General features: G+C 41.6%; 1 protein-coding gene across 5 annotated transcripts in view; it reads right to left on the minus strand.

Moving 5' to 3' along the window:
• PCDH11X (protocadherin 11 X-linked) overlaps positions 1 to 5,708 on the minus strand; it is a 525,749-nt gene extending 520,041 nt beyond the window's left edge. For 4 of the 5 annotated variants that reach the window (XR_012996070.1, XM_076347004.1, XM_076347002.1 and 1 more), the window contains exon 1: positions 5,502 to 5,708. The gene's annotated coding sequence lies outside the window, so the exon portion shown is untranslated. Of the gene's footprint in view, positions 1 to 4,112; positions 4,181 to 5,501 lie in introns of those variants that run through there. The other variant, XM_076347003.1, reaches the window with a different exon arrangement.
• Between the last annotated feature and the right edge of the window lie 292 nt (positions 5,709 to 6,000).

A 6,000-nucleotide genomic window follows, 5' to 3' on the forward strand; every position in this document is an offset into this window, starting at 1 on the left:
TCAGGAAACTTTCCTTAGTTACAGGCTAAAGGCAGGCAGTTGACTTTTTTATAGCTGTTCCCTACGCTACATTTTAGTGGAACCTGCTGTTCTGTCATCCCCCAAATATTTTTCACTTTTCTTGTGGTGGGCACGTATGCATCTTATGTGCCAGGGACTACAGCTGGAAACAAGACTGTATGTGGCTTTAGCGTGCCCACATATGCGATCGTAGATCCAGGAGATCATAGATTTCCATACATATACATTTATTTATTTGACAAGATAGCACGGAGCAGTAACAGTGATGGTGTAAGTAGCTGGTTAAATGAAATATGCTGTGCCTAAAGCATTCCGAACTCTTACTTGGGATTTTTTTTCCCTGTAGCATGTATTTCCTGCTACTTTGGTAGACAGCATAAAGCACACGTAATTACTAATTAAATTCTTACAAAAATAATAAAGCTATGTCCTTAAGGGTGTAACAGATAAATGCTGATATACAAAAAGTCTACATCATCAGTGATGTCTTATTTCTAGACCATCTTGGAGGAAAAGGTCATCCCCAAAACAACCATATCGAACCAAAGCAGTACACGACGCAAGATGTTCCCCTGGTGGGAAAATGAAGCAGGCAAAGTTTCTTAGCACAGTGAACTGCCATATTAAACCCCACAGCGATGGGTTTTAAATACAGTGGGCCACCTCTGTTTATGATGTCACTATTGAATTTGGAAGTCTCCAACAACTTCAGCGTTCATCTGTCTCTCTGAGAACATACTTGGCGCTCTGCTGATCTGGTTATGTAGGTTCCCTTGAAATTACATAATCCTTGCGGAGTCTTTCGCAACTTAAATGAAGGAAAACAACAGCCATTTAAAAAAGAACTTTCCTGAAAAGTTAGTAGAGCACTTGCTGTTAAACGGGGTAAGTTCTGCCGTCCTCGCAAGCAAAACTCCTCTACAGCAAGGCCTTCTGTACCACATTAACACGCCGAACTCCTACACAAGTGGCGGAAGTTAACGTATGTACGTCGTGTCGTGCAAGAAGCAATTATTGAAGGCCCTGTTCCGATAGGAATTTTTTCACAGGCTCAGGCCATGTTGGATCAAGAAGGCCAAATCTTATGTCATCTATGGGAAAACATTTATTTTCTAAGCGCATCTGAAACAAAGTAACTTTCAACAGGGCATTTATTAAAGGCAATGACAAAAGACTTCAAATAAAAAGAATGCTTAATTATGACACAGTTACAGAAAACCCTTTACAGTTTCTTATTTACAGTCAAAACTACCGTGATTTGCATGTATCTACAGACTAAACTCCACAGTCTTTTTTACCTGTATTCTAATTTTTATACTAACTTTCCCTGGACCTTCATGACACCTCCTGTGCAACTGAGGTGGGTTTGCTGGGGGTTTTTTCATTCAAATATGAAATCTTACTGCGTGATTGTGAAAACATTACTCATTTTCCTTATTTGGAAACTGGAATTTTTTTCTAAAAAGTTTTTTGAAAATTAAAAAATACATCTATCTTTCGTTCACTTGTGCCAGAGGTGCTAAATACTATTATTATCACTCAAAATGTATTTTCCACTAATCCCACTCTCAGTCACAACGTAACACCTTAAAGACAAATTTGAGGACTGTTTAAACTCCTCTTTCAGTGGAGCTTTTAAATGTGCAAAAGCTGTAGAAGCTTTTATGCTTCCTGGCAAGTCACTCTACTAATTCAGAGACCGTAATTGAAAAAGACTGCTTTAAACCTATTTTCCTCACTTTACCGTTGGATAATGAGAATGGAATCTCCCCACAGATCGTAAGAGATAATCAAATTCCCATTTCCACCCTAAATTTCCTGCTTCCTATTACTTGCCTGTATATTTGCAGGGAGCACCAATTTTCAGAAGACCCAAGAAAAACACGGTCACCACTACTTCACCGCACTGAAGACAGACAACTGTTGCAAATTTCCTCTCAGTGATCTCATTGCAGAAGGAGGTAATTGGGACAGAAGGCTGTTAATCTTCCTTACGAATTTTTATTTAAATGACAAAGCTTTCATCCAAACAATACTCATTTATTTCATCCAATCCAAAACACCTGGAATACAGCAAGCTGTATCTTGAACCTACTACTTGCACGTGGGTACTATATAGCACATGCAACTGTAACGTTGAATCCACATGCATTTTTAATTCTAGCCTTTTAACTTCTAACCTGAAATACGCACAAAGTTATTACAAGCGTTCACATACTTCGTCTGCACAGATGAAGCAACTACTTCACTGTTAGAAGATGGCTCTCTGACGGAGATAGGCAATTGTAAGAGGCTGGGGGATGCTGTAGAAGGAAGGGTTCTGTTCAAGTGTAAACTGGCCATTAGTCCCACGGCCGTCCCCGTGATGGGAGCGGGATTACCACAAGGGCTGCTCTCAGGTGGACTACCCGGCCAGTGTGCTTTAGTAGCAGCGTCCCCCAAATGCTTCTAACACCTGTGTCAGACAATCAACATTCTTCAGAAATGCATAGTTCTTTTTAGCTTATAGAAAGGATAACTTCACTGCTTAAGATACGAGGTTTGGGGTTTGGTCTTGTTGTTCTTGTAACTTAACCCTCAGAAGAACTAACTGGAATAATGCCAAAGGCCTTAGTTCTAATGCAATCTAAACCTGAACCATTAAACTGAGATCTGACTAATTCCTGTTCTGAGCCAGGGCTGTTCTCCTTTAAGAAAAGCCCAGCTGCCTGCTTTAACAACCACAGGCCCCTTTACAATCCAGGTATAAACGCTCACCTGGATCCACAAGGGGTTTTCCAAATCTGAAAGGATTTTTTTTTTCCTTTTCATCTCTAAATTTTTCAGGCAGGCATTATTTTCTACTAAGCTTTCTATAAATTCAACTTAACGGTGCTCCATTGGCAAATGCCAATTGTTACTACACTTCATTGCTTAGGATATCTTTTTTTTTTACTATATGAATGTGTTTAACTTAAGCTTAGAGCCCGTCTTTAAAACTAGCTGTTAAATTACTAAGCAAATGGGGGTTTTAATGGAAGGACTGACATATTCTTAACTATGGGAGCGTCAATGGCTCCAGTATAAGATTACTCAAGTCCATGTAGAATACAAATGCAATACAGGACCACAGGTTCAGATCTTTGATCTCCTTTTTTGCAGAGGCTGTGATGTATAAAGCCAGTTCCACTGAGCAGACAGTACTACGCTGAATATAAATTATCCTTTAACTATAGCGAGGCTCACATTTAAAGAAATGCTGCAAGGATGAACAATGCAGCCATGAAGCAGAGTTCTTCTGTAGCAAAAATACAGACCAAGATCTGCATGGATAACCATGGTTTTGAAAGACAAATTTTTCCTCAGCTGTTATTTGATAAAAAATAGAGTCAAATCTGGAACATTTGTACATACAGAGGTACAATTAGAGCAGACTGCTTGCTCTTTCTATAAAAAAGTGAGCTAGGAATACTTGCTTTATTTTCCAGATTAAGCATCATTCCCCTAAGCAGCATAACAAATGATTTTAAAATGTGGAAACCAACAGTCTCAACTGAATATGGCTTGAAATTTAAACACATCTTTTCCAGATCTCTCTTTAGAGGAAGAACCTTCTGCCTACTGAGCTAACACTAAGCTCCCTGGAGTTTAGCCATGAATATTCTAAACCCATCTCTTACAATTCACTAGAAGTCGTCTTTTGCCAAAATAAAATGCTTAAGAGGAATTCAATACGCTTACGCTGCTTTTCTTCATTTTATTTAAAATAAGTGTTTCCATCTCAACTTTATGCCAAATATACAGCAGGAGAGAGACTGAGCTGTGGAGCTATTGCCTCAGATTTTGTACACAACTCAAATGGGAAAACAAATTACTTCTGAGAACATCGGATATTTCCTTTTGTTTTATTCTATATAATTTTGTATTTAACCGGCTCTTCTGCAGTTATACATAAATACTCCTGAGGATTCTTACAGGAATCTCTCTGCTGCTTACGTAAGTTATAACTAAGAAATGGTTCTTTCCTACTCTGTGATGTTTATTTGTGCGCCAACTTTGTTTGTGTGTCTGGAAATGTTAGCAAATAAATAAATAACTTTTTTCTATCTTACCTCTTTTGACCTGTGTAATCTGGCAGATCAATGCTACTTCCACTGCTGACAACCAAAAAGTTGAAATTTATCTTTGCTTAACCTTTTTGTTCTCCTTAGGTCTCCTTTCAGTAAGGCTTGAAGAAGGTGCTCTTTGTGGCTCAGTTCTCTATGCCAGAATAAAATTTTGCACAAGAAGAACACAAGGGCGAGTTGATAATATCTACTGTCCTCAGCTCTGCTCGGGTTCAATAAACTTGAACATCTTCTCCCCTCCTTTGCCAATCGAGATAAGCAGCAACAATTACTCAGAATGTATTATCAACTCAAGCTCAGAAAGTCGGGATCAGAGGAGTCAGCTCCACCTCTCAAGCTTACAGTTGCTTTCAGTGTCCGAGAGGGGCAAATAAGTCCCCGTTTGCCTCTTGACATACACCTCACAGCTACTTCTTACAGGCAACTACGCCAAGGCTGCAAAAGGAAAATGAGATAAATCCTCTGCTTTCCAGATCGCCTACAAGGTCTCTGCCTGTAGCCGGCAGGCTGTAAGCTTTGTGCCATTATGGCAAAAGTCACAAATGAACCATCCTTCTCTTCCCCAAACGGTAACATTCTCTCCTTGCCTTTCTGTGCTCTCCATAGCTGAAACCAAGAATTCATTGGACACCACTGCAATGCCTCTAACCAATTCTATCTGCATCCAGAGCTTGAGTAAATGAAAATATATTTCAGCTTGGTCTGGTTTTTATCCCATCCCAGTACTCCACGTATACAGCAACTTTAAGCTTACAGACATCCCTTCACGGTTCAAGAAAATCCTTCAATCAAAGAACTTCATTTACAATCCAGCATGGTTTTTGCTTTCTCGTCTCTCCACAGCAGCTAGGCATTTTGATGCAATCCTCATTTAATGCAATCTCCATTACGGGATTATGATCACATCAATAAAACGTTCCACATATTTTTTTTCCCATCCCTCTCCCTCTCTCATTAACACTAGGCGCTATGTCTGCAAAAAACACCAGATCAAGCAGGGTGACGGGATGCTCCAGGGAGGTAGCGGGGGCCACACGTTCAACAAAATGCAACAGCCAATGCAAACTGCCCATCAGAGCCCGAGACCGTCGATCTCCCCATTCCTGAGCTGTGTGAGTTAGCTCACTGTCCGCGCTGCGAGCACAGATCATAAACGTGCTGTGTTACCAGCCTAGAAATAAATACATCGTTTGCAGTCACTTGTGAGCTCCGTGTACTTTTCACAGGAGCAGACTTTCATTTTACTTGATCAGTTCCAGCCTATTAATACTGTTCTGGATGAACTGCTGATGCTCTGCTGAAAGGGGATGCTGGACAAAAGATGTCACATAAAAGGATATAAACCCCCCTCTTTTCCCCAAGCCCCCTTCTTACCTTCAGCGCCTTCTCTGCACAAGACGTCAATCTACACGGGCTCCTCAGCGCATCGTCAAGGCGTTTAGAGTAATGAAGGCTGCCCCACTGCATGGAAGTTAGACCGCTTTGCAACAGCAAATCCTCGATCCAAAACACAAGCCGCTTCTTCCCGTGCGGTGTGCCGAGCACGATTCATAAGCGACTTCCACATAGGGAATAGAATTGTAAAAGAAAAGGGGGGGGGGGGGGGGAAGGTATCCTAACTTTTAGGTAAGCCTGAGTTTGTTTTATTTCTGTTGGGTTTAGTTAATTATTTGCTTTTGCAGCTGCGAAAGGATGGAAACGCTGTCGCGCCCTGGAAGCCCCACGCCAGTCCGCAGAGGTCCGGCCGCGTAACCGAAGTTGCGCGGAGAGACCCTGAACTCGGTGCCGCTCCGCAGCGCAGCCCGGCAGAGCTCCCCTCGCCGGGCGGCTGAGGGGAGCGGAGCGCCAGGTCCCCCCCCGCGGGGAAGCCGCC

Source organism: Aptenodytes patagonicus, chromosome 9 (genome assembly GCF_965638725.1).
Source record: "Aptenodytes patagonicus chromosome 9, bAptPat1.pri.cur, whole genome shotgun sequence".
Lineage (NCBI taxonomy): Eukaryota > Metazoa > Chordata > Aves > Sphenisciformes > Spheniscidae > Aptenodytes > Aptenodytes patagonicus.